This window comes from Prionailurus bengalensis, chromosome A2 (assembly GCF_016509475.1).
Source record: "Prionailurus bengalensis isolate Pbe53 chromosome A2, Fcat_Pben_1.1_paternal_pri, whole genome shotgun sequence".
NCBI classification, from domain to species: Eukaryota; Metazoa; Chordata; class Mammalia; order Carnivora; family Felidae; genus Prionailurus; species Prionailurus bengalensis.
The window spans coordinates 41,213,492-41,226,430 of NC_057348.1; positions in this window are offsets into that span (position 1 = coordinate 41,213,492).

Consider the following 12,939-nt stretch of genomic DNA (forward strand, 5'->3'; position numbering starts at 1 on the left):
ATGGCTACGCTTATTAAGTGGCTCTGTGAGATAGGTATTACCACTGTACTTGTTTTAGCAGATGAGGAAACTAAGGTTCAGGAGAAGTCAAGTAACTTGCCTAAGGTCATTAGGTGTTGGGATCAACATTCAAGCCTAAGTCTGTCTAACTCCAACTAAAACATTTAAAGGCACTGAGTGGCTCCTTCTCACTTTGAGCTCAATCATTTGCTGATTTACAATGTAACATTATCCATGTGTGGACATGTCTTTTCCAGTTACCGCAAGTACTCGGAGGAAATAATCTAAGCCTTTGATGAATTTTTCCCCCTGGGTCACGCCTACCCCACAACTAAGGTAAGCTTAATCTTATAATAATCTATTTTGAAATATGGAAAAATAAAAAGGTGAATCATTCATTTCAAGTTGCATATTCACTGTATGTGAAGTATATATAATGATATACATTATATATATAATCTATAACAGTGTACATGTAATAGTATGTATAACAGTAAGTAAATACTGTTAAGACAAATCAAATTCTCACATATTTTCCTGCTCCATGGCCTGGTTTCAAATTAGCATTTAGAAAAAAAATGGAAAACATAAAGTGAGATAAGATTTCTGTTCTATTTTTGGGAAAGAACGAGTTCTGAGTGACCCAGGGTAATATGCTAAAAATGAATCATTAATATAAAGCAGGCTTAACTACAATCTGAATATACACCTTAAACATCAAAATTATAGGTACTGCCTGAATCCATCATCAATAAATTGTGTGCATAGTTTTTAGCCCCAAAATTTAGGAGAGCAAATAGTGAAATATCTTCAGTTACCTCCTTGAGAAACAGTATCTTTCTTTAAAAAGAAAACAGATTGGGATGTTTGCATGGCTCAGTCAGTTAAGCATCTGACTTCAACTCAGGTCATGATCTCACGGCTGGTGAGTTCAAGCCCCACGTCGGGCTCTGTGCTGACAGCTCAGAGCCTAGAGTCTGGTTCGGATTCTGTGTCTCCCTCTCTCTCTGCCCCTCCCTGACTCACACTATGTCTGTCTCTCCCTCAAGAACAAACATTAGAAAAAAAAATTTTTTTAAGAAAACAGATCATTTTGATTTTTTAAAAAAAGGGTGCTAAATTATTTCTACTGAATTAAAAAGAATTTAATTCGGGGCAGCAGGGTGGCTCAGTCAGTTAAGCATTTGACTTTGACTCAGGTCATGATCTCATGGCTTGTGAGTATGAGCCCCATGTTGGGCTTTGTGCTGAGAGCTCGGAGCCTGGAGCCTGCTTCAGATTCTATGTCTCCCTCTCTTTCTCTGCCTCTCCCCTCCTCACTCTCTGTCTCTCAAAAATAAATAAATGTTAAAAATATTTTTTAAGTATTTATTTCAAGCAACTAATAGCTTTTTATATTGAAGGTAGTGATCAGATTTTCCCCTCTTTATTCAAAAACTGAATAAAATGTTAAAGCCTTAGATTGCGGCTGGAGAAATCCTGAGTAACTAAACATTCATAAAAATGCAGTATTAAATACTTTGTGGGATCAGGTTTAAGCAGATGGACTCCTTTATCTATAACAGTTTAAAACAACTTATTCCTGGTTCTTGGGCTGGCAATTTCCTAACATTCAGTTTTACCAAGTATTTTCACAAAAATGATTTTTGAGATCAGTAGGTGGTTTACCATCATACAAAAACTGAATGAAAACAGAATCTATGATTTGTGTTCACCATATCAGTTGTTAATTCATATTAGGCACAACATTGCACAAACCAACAAAAACATAAGCCTTCTGGATCCCTCTCTCTGACAATGTTTAATGAGGGTTGGGTGACCCTCTTCCCTTGGAGCTATGCTATCTGTGGCTTCTAAGGCAGCAAAGACAGGAAGGGACAGATAGGCAGGAGGGATATCCTCTTAGCTGTCTTGACTCCCCACTGACACATGTCTCTCTTCTGGCGACAGCCCATTGGCCAAAACTAGTCACAGGATGCCCCAACTAACTACAAGAAAGACTGAGAAATGTAGGGGAACTGAGGAGATTTTGATGAGCACTGTTTCTGCTACATTTACAGCAAAAACAGGCACCCAACCTTCCTGAGAGCCATTCTAGAAGTTTTCCCATGGATTCTAATCCCAGGCAAAGTATACTTACTGAGCTCAAAAAATTATCTGTGGCTTTTTTGAGCTGTGTTTATCAGGGTTATCATTAAATGAAAAGACAATTCTGATAGAATCATGATGGTGACGTCATCCTAACATTCTCAATCTTGTGACTCTGAGTTTGAATTTCTTATTGTTGACACATGGAATTTTTTTTATAAGCTTCAAGTGACTCACAGCTGAAAGTGGGTTACCTGAAGCGTCCTGATTTAGTAGGAATGTATAGTAGCTGGAGTAGATATGTTTAGTAGCAGGAGCATGTATGATTTAGTAAGATTTTTCTCATAAGGAATGATATTTTTTTTCCTCTTTGGGTATGAATTCTGTTTCTTAGTTTCTACAACAAAACCAAAGCAGCTTGCAACCAAAAGCTTTCTCTGTACACACACTGCAGTTTTGTTTTTTTAAACACTTACTGAAAACTCAACATAGAATAAAAGTGGTAACGTAGCCACCTGGTTTTCTTTTCTTTAATAATATGGATCATGCAGCATGCATTATAATACCAGAGAGAATTTTTTCCACTTTTTTAAAGTTTCTAAAATTCATGCCATGCAAGGTAGAATGCTATTTTCTAATCCTCATTCCTAAGAAAATTGTGAGAGCAGAGGATCATATGTCATAATAATTTGGGCTTATCATTCATCATGGATGTCTCACGTGCTTTATAAACAAAATGCTATTTTTGGAAAGCAAACAGATTTCCTCAAACTTTTCTCACATTGATTAGTAAAGATGTATACATAAGGGAGTTTTGAAATTCTTCCAAATCCTCTCATATGTTATCCACCCTTCATTATGAAGGTATATGACCTATTACTTATACGTTATTAGTGGATAAGAGGGGTTATTTTATTTTATTTTTTTATAAAGGCTGCTGCTTTTTTTTTCAATGTTTATTTGAGAGAGCATGCAAGTGGGGGGAGGGGTACCAAGCAGGCTCCGCGCTGACAGCGGGTGTGGGGCTTGATCTCGAGAACCATGAAACATAAGATCATGACCTGAGTCAGACGCTTAACTCACTGAGCCACCCAAGCGCCCCATCCCATTAGGAGGGGTTATTTTAACCTGGTCCTCCAGTATGGGCTCTGGAGAAAATATTGTAATCATTCACCTAAACCAAATTATTGCAAGCATTCCTTACCATGAAATGATTTTATCAGGAGTTTTATTAGAATAGTACGCTGTGCCTTAACTAACGCTTGTTTTCTCTTTCAAATACCACGTGGTATTATGTATAGTCACATAATGACCTCAGAAACTTCCACTTATCTATTATTTGAAGCCTGTATCCCCTAGACACTAAGGAGAGGGTCCAGGAATTTTGATATCCTGTATTTAATTTATGCCTATAAGAAGACGCTGCCTGCCTGGTTAGAGGAAGTTAGAAAATGAGAATCCCACTGAAGAGAAAAGGTCATTTGAAACGGTTCATGGCAGGTAGCATTCAGCATATAAAAAACCCTCTCTTCTTGACATCCAAAATAATAGTTGGTGAACTTTTGGCATTTATTGGTTACAAAAATATATTACTACAGAATTTTTAAATATTTTGTAAGAAAGTAAATATCATTTATTAGTAACAAAAATATATTATTGCAGAATTTTTAAATACGTAAAATTATAAGAGAGGTATTAGTGAGATTCAATTATACACACAGTTTCCTCAAAGAATTAAAAGCATGAAAAAGTAAAGGAGAAAAATAATTGTTAGAATTAGCAATTCTTGGGGTGCCTGGGTGGTTCAGTCAGTTAAGCATCTAATTCTTGATTTTGGCTCAGGTCATGGTCTCACAGTTTGTGGATGTGAGCCCCATATCAGGCTCTGTGCTGACAGCATGCAGAGCCTGCTTGATATTCTCTGTCTCCCACTCTCTCTGCCCCTCTCCTGCTTGTTCTCCATCTATCTTTCTCTCTCTCAAAATAAATAAGTAAGCATTAAAAAAAAAAGAATTGGTGATTCTCCTCCCTCTTGCCACTCAGCATATCATCCTAAAACTGAAGATACTCTTTCTGGGGCACCTGGGGGGCCCACTTGGTTACGTGTCTGATACTTGGTTTCAGCTCAGGTCATGATCTCATGGTTCATAAGATCGAGCCCCATGGGGGGCTCTGCAGTGATAGTGGAGAGCCTGCTGGGGATTCTCTCTCTCCCTCTCTCTGCACCTCTCCCACCAACATGAGCAAGGGTTCTCTCTCTCTCTCAAAATAAATGAACAAACATTAAAAGAAAAGAAGACACCCTGTCCTTGGTATCAGTCCCTAGTGGTTTTAGTATGAGCATCTTATCACCCTGACAGTGATTCTAGTGAAGGTTAGGAACTTGCATACAATATGATTCCTGAACACCCACCCAAACCTTCATCTATTCCTCAACCAACAAGATAAAAATGGAGGAAAAACTCCTCATGTTGGGCTTAGTAAGAGGCAATATCCCTGTACAGTGTACAGAAATTTACTGAATTGTCAAAGGTAATTGAACAATGCCTAATTTTCACTTTACTAATTTAAGAATTTGAGCATCTGACAAGTTCTGATTGATACCATGTAATTATCACAATAGGATCCATATCCACATCATTATTGCCTGTCAGTGGGCCAAGAGTTTGTGGACACCTTGCAGATGTCCTGAGGGTTTCTGCAGAAGATAACCAACACTGTGAGAAATGAATCCAGAGGTTAATGCTCAAAAAGCCCCAAAATCAACTGACCGAGCTTGTTTAAAACAGATTGCTCAATATTCAGTCACCTTCTTAGCAAACCTAGTCAATAACATACTAACAGGCACATTCACCTCTACATGGACAAGGTTCATAAACCAAAATGAAGATTATTCTTTGATTTAGTCAGTGTCAACAAACAGCATATGGGTTACTCACAACTAGTATGCAAGCTTTGGAGTAAGAGGCATTATACACTTGGTATTTGAGAGTTAAATTTGACAAACTTTTTGTTTGCCAAACTCTCTGTAAAGGGACAGATAATCAATATTTCAGGCTTTGTGGGGCAGATGGCTTCTGTTGTTGTAGTACAAAAGCAGCCATAGACAATACATACATGGATGGCTATGGCTGTATTCTAACAAGCTTTCTACAAAAATAGGCAACAGGCCAGACTTGGCCTGGGGGCTGTGGTGTGCCAATCCTGGGTCACAGCAGGCTCTGGAAGGTGCCTTCTATGTCCTTAGAACACAACACAAAACCTAAGCAGCAATTCCTGCTGCTCTAGGGAAAAGAAACATGATGGGCGGAGGATAGGAGATAGAAATACGCTTCCCATCATGTACCTTTTATAATCTTGAATTCTGTCAAGTATGCCACATTTAAACAAAAGATGCATTTATCTTCGGAAAGTATCCTTCCCATGTAGCAGTCAACTTTTCAAGGAATCCATTTAATCTCCTATAGAGCAGGGGTATAACATCTCCTCTCTTTCTTCCACTGAGCAATTAAGGAAATAAAATCAAACTCTGTACGCAAATACGTTTTATATCTAGCTAAGGCTCCACCTAAATATACAGTGTATTTTCATTATTTTATAACTGTTGCTTTGGGGAGATGGGACAGTTTAGCAACTAGAAGCCTAGGTATCAGAGCCAGATGGTTAAATACCAACCAGAGCATTTTCAAACAACTTGCTTTCTTATCAACTGTGTGTTCAAATTGAAGCCCATTTCAAATCAATACTAGTCACAAAGTAATTCAGACAACAAATCTGGCATCTTGAAAACTGGTACATAGAAATAAAAGTCCTAACTGAGACTCACACTTTAATGATTCATTGTATTATATTCTTAAATCTATATAATTTACTAGGAAAAAAACTGCGATAAGAAACATGTCTTCCTTTTATCTAGTTTTTTAAACTTTCCTAGTCAATTCTGGTATCAATCAGCCTTCAACGCAGTCCCATTGACATTTATAGTTTCTATAAATGTTGTACGATTGGAAATTATCAAGATCAGAATAATGATCTTAGGCACATGGAAATCCTCAAGGACTAAGTAATATTTAATTAAATCAGGTCAAATATATTAGGATAAAGCATGAAAATGAAAAAAAAAACTATTTTAAAATCATTTTCAACAATAAATCTTAAAACTGAAAGACATTTCAGGTTAAACGACTTTAAACAATTCATTTGCATTAAATGTGGATTTAGTGAGATTTATTTCAGAGGAAAATTTAAAAGATTTTTGGAGTATGCCCTCTCTAGCTATTGTTTATAGTTGCCGGAATGGGTAAGTTAAGAGACAGAGTCATTTTAGGAGACATGAAGAAAGACAAGTGAGTCAACATAATGGAATAAAGCACTCACTGTTTAAATGAAACAATAGTACAGTGTGAGATGTGAACAAACATTGATTAGTCATTGGAAAAAGAGAGACTATTTAATAGCATTGGAACCGGCTAGAAAGTTGGAAAAAAATTCCTCACTTTGTTAAGGATACAGAATTCACCAAGTAATGAAAGGCGGATGTGAAATGGAGTCTTTGGGGTGTTTTTTCTTTTGAATCCAATATTGAAGTGGAAGATGCCATTTATGTCACTGAGTCTTAGACCCTAAGGTAAGGCAACTATGAGCATAACTATAGGTATGCATGATTCTGAACTTGAGAAGTAATAACCTGGATGGGGAAATGGATTCTGAATAGCAAATTCTCTAGGCGGCCAAAGATAAAAGACTTTCCTGTTGACAAACAGAGGCAGTAAAGCAAAGAGCTGCTTCATCAATGTGAGAGCTAATTAAATCTTTGGGAAGTTGTTCCAAGGCATGGAAGATAGAAAGCAAATATCAGGGGTAATGGTTTAAGAGGAGTGCCTTAAGGATGAAGGAAATAAACCTAAATGAAAACTTCTTGGGGGGAAAAATGGAAAACAAATAGCCATCGAAGTGGCACACATTCTCGCTGAAGTAGTTGGTGTTAGAAATGGAGAATGACACCGGGCGTTTCTACTAATCAATTACCAAAATAATAACTGAGGCATCCGTATTCCAGAGATGAAATTCCTGAAACCAAATACGGTTCTAGAACTTATCTCAGGAGGGACAAGAGTCTGCTGAAGTGGCCTCACTAGTGCCAAGCGTGGGAAAAGCGATAGCTATTTGGGCCTTCTTGCTAAGTAAAAAAAATAAATAAATAAACAATTAAAAAATAAAAATTACTGAATCGAAACCAGGTATAATAGGGGATGCTTATTTCAGATGAGAAAAGAAATCACAACCAGCTAATCAAGAATGTTAATAATATGACAAACACACAAAATTCAGGGGGAAAAAGTCCCAAAATATTTAGTTAATATTTGGACACAAATTTGACCCTGTATTTGGGTGGCAATGCCAATGACACCAGCAGAAGTTCCTTGGAGTCTTCCTAAGCCAGGACGGCTAGCCATAGTTTCGTAGAACTGACTGTGTGCCATATACACCCAAGCTAAGTGTTTCATCCAACTTAATCTCCTTTAGCAGATCCCACATACCGTCATGGCCAAGGTCACTCAACAGGAGGGGAAATGTGACAGAAGGCAAATCAGAGGAGGTCGACAGTAGTCTCGAACAACTGAAGTCAAAATGTCTTATTTTTGTAAATTTTACAAACGCACATTATGGTGAACACATCCTAAGACTCCTCCCAGAATCTTATGAAGAGCCCATGTAAGCAAGGAGTCCAGCAACTCCATCATCGTCAGAGTGAATTTGCTTCTACACAACTACTGGTGCTTCTCAGCTACACATAGGCTACCACCTGTAGGAGGCAGAAACGGTGTGGACCAGCAAAGTGTAAGAACCTGACATTAAGTTTTAATTCTAATTTAAGGGCCTGAGTGTAAGTGTTTGATTACTGAGGCGTCTATTTCAAAGAGACCCATTCTGAATAAATATATTGCTAGGTGTATGAGACAGCTACCAGCTAAACAACTAAGTAAGAAATCAAGCTGGCCCACCCAGGAAGATCCCCTCATAGAAAGCCCTGGATAACAAAGATCACTGACCACTTGAGTGACCCCACTTTTCCCTTCTCATGCCCCAAATCTCTCTGTTTTCAATTCACCAAAAAAGATTAAACCTGTGGAACCCTAGGCACCCACCCTAGGACCCAATAAAGGCAGAACATAGGTTCTGCTCCGGCTCTCCCCTTCTCTACTCACAATCCGGCTATGTGGTCCCTGGACAGATGCAGTATCTGCAAGGACCAATGTTCCCGATGGTTGTTGCTGAGATGTATGTTACAATCACAAGTAAGAACCATAAGGACCAGTCCAGGTACAACACTGGTTCAGGTCAGTTAGATAAATGTCTGTGGGGACTCACCACAAGTAGTAAAGGCGCAGGTGAGTGCTTCAGACATTCTTTTTTTTTTTTTTTAATGTTTATTTATTTTTGAAACAAAGAGTGCAAGCAGGGGAGGGGCAAAGAGAGAGGTGGACAGAGGATCTAAAGTGGATTATGAGCTCACAGCAGTGAGCCGGATGTGAGGCTCCAACTCACAAACCGCGAGACTGTGCCCTGAGTCAAAATCATGATGGGTTCACTTAACCCACTGAGCCACCCAGGCACCCTCTCAGGCATTCTTAGCTTATAATATCACTATTGATAGGTTGAGGCTTCCACAAAATAGCCAGATGCCAGATTTTCATAAAAATTATTAGGAAGTTGCAATGCAATTTACTGTGAACTATTCTGTTTCTACTTTACACTTGTAAAGCTTCTCCAAGATGAGAACACTAACACATACTTACAATTATTTAAGGGAAAGTTTTTCTTGTTTATTTCTCTGAAGATTCCAGATTCTTTCCCAGAACAATTAATGGGACTTCAGTTCCAAAAGATTTAGAATTCCTAGGCTACATGGTATGATCTGAAGGATGGTGTTAGACAGTTCTTTGCTCGAGAAAAATCTACCCAGGAAGGGCATTTAACTTCTCTGAGGCACTTATTATTTAGAATAAAAGAGAATGATTCAAGGCCACTCCCCTCGTTAAAATTTAAATCGCTCTCTAGCAGAGACTAAGAAATTTGGTCACATTATTATCAATTAGAAAACTCATCAGGAATCAGTATATTAGATCAGAGAGTTACCAACCATATATCTGAGAGAATATTACCCAGGAAAGTTATGTTCTGAAGTTCTGAGGCAGAACAAGGTAATGAATACAGATGAAAGAAATGCTCTCTTCCAAAAAGGGTTTCTGCCTCTAGAGGACAAACCATAATTGGGCTTTGAGTGAAAAGTGGGCAAGAGAAGCACAGGGGCACCTAGAATACCTGAAGAGGTAAGACAGGTGGAGAAGGAAGAAGTTGAAGGAAGTCAAAGTTAAACCTTTTTTTTTTTAATTATTGTGTCCTCTTGCCAAGGGCTTCCTCTGCCCTTAGCTCCTGACCATGACCAGGTCTGTACATATAATGTCATAGGATTAAAGCTGTGTGTGTAACTAAAGAGTTCAACAGTAAGTTCTAGTGAGTGACAGAAGACCCCTTTTCATGCCAGACACTTCAGTAAGGGGAAGTTTGATGAAGGGCTTTTCAGGTGACAATGTTATGGCAGCATTTCCCAAAAGGAAGTGCATGTACTACCATTGATAGGTGAGATGATAGGACTTTAGTGGACCTTTTTTTGAATGCTTTTTTTTGTGTGTTATACTTATCCTGATGCAGTGAAGAAAAAATTTTATCTAGCCGGTGAGTTTAGAAATTACAAAGTTCCCCTTTTGCATTATTTCCATAACAGAAGAAGTGGGTCAATTTAGAAAGAAAAGGATAAATAACAATAGTGTGAACAGACGATACTTAGATGCAACACAAATTATCAAGGTGGACTGAGAATAATGCAACCTGGCAAATAAAGTCATATATAAGTCTGTCCTTTCTCAGGAGTGGAGACTTTGCAAGACTGTAGAGATAGAACACATTTTGCATTAAAGGAGACCTATATCTCAAATTCCTAAAATATTAACAAGTAAAAATAGTTAGAAATTCCAAAATGCTGTTACATTCTTTAACTTTTAAATGTGAGCAGGAGTCATACATACTTTTTTTTTTTTTTTTTTTTACCTAAGAGGAGCTTGAGGTATGGAGTTAAGTGGGTTAATCTCAAAGGTGTGAAGGGCCATGTTAAGGTTTCAACACAGGCATATTCCCTTCAAATTCCATAGTAACAATTATTCTAGCACCTAATTCAAGATGACATTTTGGTAAAAATTGTTGTTTTTTTTGTGTTTTGTTTGTTTTTTGAGAGAGAGAGAGCATGCAAGTTGGAAAGAGGGGCAGAGGGAGAGAGAGAGAATCCAAAGCAGGCTCCATGCCTATAGCAGAGCCCATCTTGAAGTGTGATCCCAAGACCCTGGGATCATGACCTGGGCCCAAATCAAAAGTCTGATGCTCAAATGACAGACCTACTCAGACACTCCCATTTTGGTAAAACGTGTCAAGGCAGAGAATCAGTATGGTTAGCAAAATGGTAAAAGTTTCAGGTACAATGGGCATGTTTACTTCATTATCTATTCCCGATTAAAATTTGACCAAGTATTGGAGGAGAATTGTTAACACTGGATCTGCACAGCAGTCATGATGTTCAACCAGAAAAATATGGTGAAAATGATATATACACCAAAAAATAGACATGCATACATGTATGTATTTATGTATGCACACATACAGACACATCCATTATATGCATGTATGACATGGAGTTTTTGGATAAAAATGGGAATTATGCTACATGTTCTGATATATAATGAGAGGTCTGAAGCCTTATTTTCTGGATTCAAATCCCTTATCAGCTATGTGACTTTGGATGAGATTTTCAACCTCTGTAAGCTTCAGTTTCCTTGAAATAGTAAGAAGAATAGTAGCTACCTTGTAGGGTTGCTTCAAGGATAAAAATAATGTTAATATAATAAATGCACTGAAAACTGAGTCTAGGAAATTATAAATTATAAATGACATTATATATGTCTGTGACATTATTATCCATTTTTTAAAGTATTTATTTTTAATGTTTATTTTTGAGAAAGAGAGGGAAAGAGAAAGAGAGATCACGAGTGGGGGAGGGGCATAGAAAGGGAAACAATGGATCCAAAGCAGACCCTGCTCAGCACAGAGCCCAGTGTGGTGCTCAAATTCACAAACTGTGAGGTGATGGCCCAAATGGAAACAAAGATTCATATGCTTAACCAAATGAGCCATCCAGGTGCCCCTATCATTATTGATATGATGGTACAATTTAAAATATAAATAAATTCAATGGAATACTCCTTGGCAATGAGAACGAATGAGATATGGCCTTTTGTAGCAACATGGATAGAACTGGAGAGTGTTATGCTAAGTGAAATAAGTCATACAGAGAAAGACAGATGCCGTATGTTTTCACTCTTATGTGAATCCTGAGAAACTTAACAGAAGACCATGGGGGAGGGGAGGGGAAAAAAAAGGTAAAGAGGGAGGGAGCCAAAGCATAAGAGACTCTTAAAAACTGAGAATAGGGGCGCCTGGGTGGCGCAGTCGGTTAAGCGTCCGACTTCAGCCAGGTCACGATCTCGCGGTCCGTGAGTTCGAGCCCCGCGTCGGGCTCTGGGCTGATGGCTCGGAGCCTGGAGCCTGTTTCCGATTCTGTGTCTCCCTCTCTCTCTGCCCCTCCCCCGTTCATGCTCTGTCTCTCTCTGTCCCAAGAATAAATAAAAACGTTGAAAAAAAAATAAAAAAAAAATAAAAAAAAAAACTGAGAATAAGCTGAGGGTTGATGGGGGGTGAGAGGGAGGGGAAAGTGGGTGATGGGCATTGAGGAGGGCACCTGTTGGGATGAGTACTGGGTATTGTATGGAAACCAATTTGACAATAAAATTCATATTTAAAAATAAATAAAGTAAAATAAAATAAAATACACATAAATTGGGGCACTTGGGTGGCTCAGTCAGTTGGGCATCCAATGTTAGCTCAGGTCATGATCTCAGGTTTGTGGGTTTGAGCCCTACATCAGGCTCTATGCTGACAGCCCAGAGCCTGGAGCCTGCTTCAGATTGTGTCTCCATCTTTCTCTGCCCTCCCCTGCTCATACTCTGTCTCTGTCTCTGTCTCTCAGAAATAAATACACATTAAAAAATATGCACAGAAGTCTCACTCTTATTTGACACAATAGTTAATCTGTTTTGATCACGGATTTATGTATTAAATAGAAAATTAAAATTATTTTCACAGCAGCAGTTGGCCCAAAAGTGTAAGATACTTGAAATAGTTTTAATAATAAGGGCACTGACTATTTAAAGGAGACCCAAGCCTGACAATTTGCCATAGCTATAGTCGCTAAGGAAGTAAATGCTCTATTTTGCTTGCAATCTTTCTGATATTTGCCCAGTAGATTCTCCAGTTTATTTATATATTTTTAAATTTCTTAATGTTTATTTATTTTTGAGAAAGGGAGTGGGGAAGGGCAGAGAGAGAATCTGAAGCAGGGTCCAGGCTCTGAGCTGTCAGAACAGAGCCCAGCATGGGGCTCAAACTCATGAGCTGTGAGATCATGACCTGAGCCAAAGCCGGAGGCTTAACTGACTGAGCCACAAAGGCACGCACCGCCCCCCCCTTAATTAACTTGGACTAGAATGTAAGTGCTACACAAGGGTGAGGAGGGGCAATGGAAGGGGCGACTAGCTCAGTTTTAGATGAAGCGAGTTCAAATCCTAAAGGATGACGAAGACTTTGCCAGCTGACATGGCAGAGAGAGAGGCAGCCTGTGTCCTGGCAGATACCCACAGGCTACAAATGCCCAGAGCTGAGAAAACACTGCTTCTTCATGGA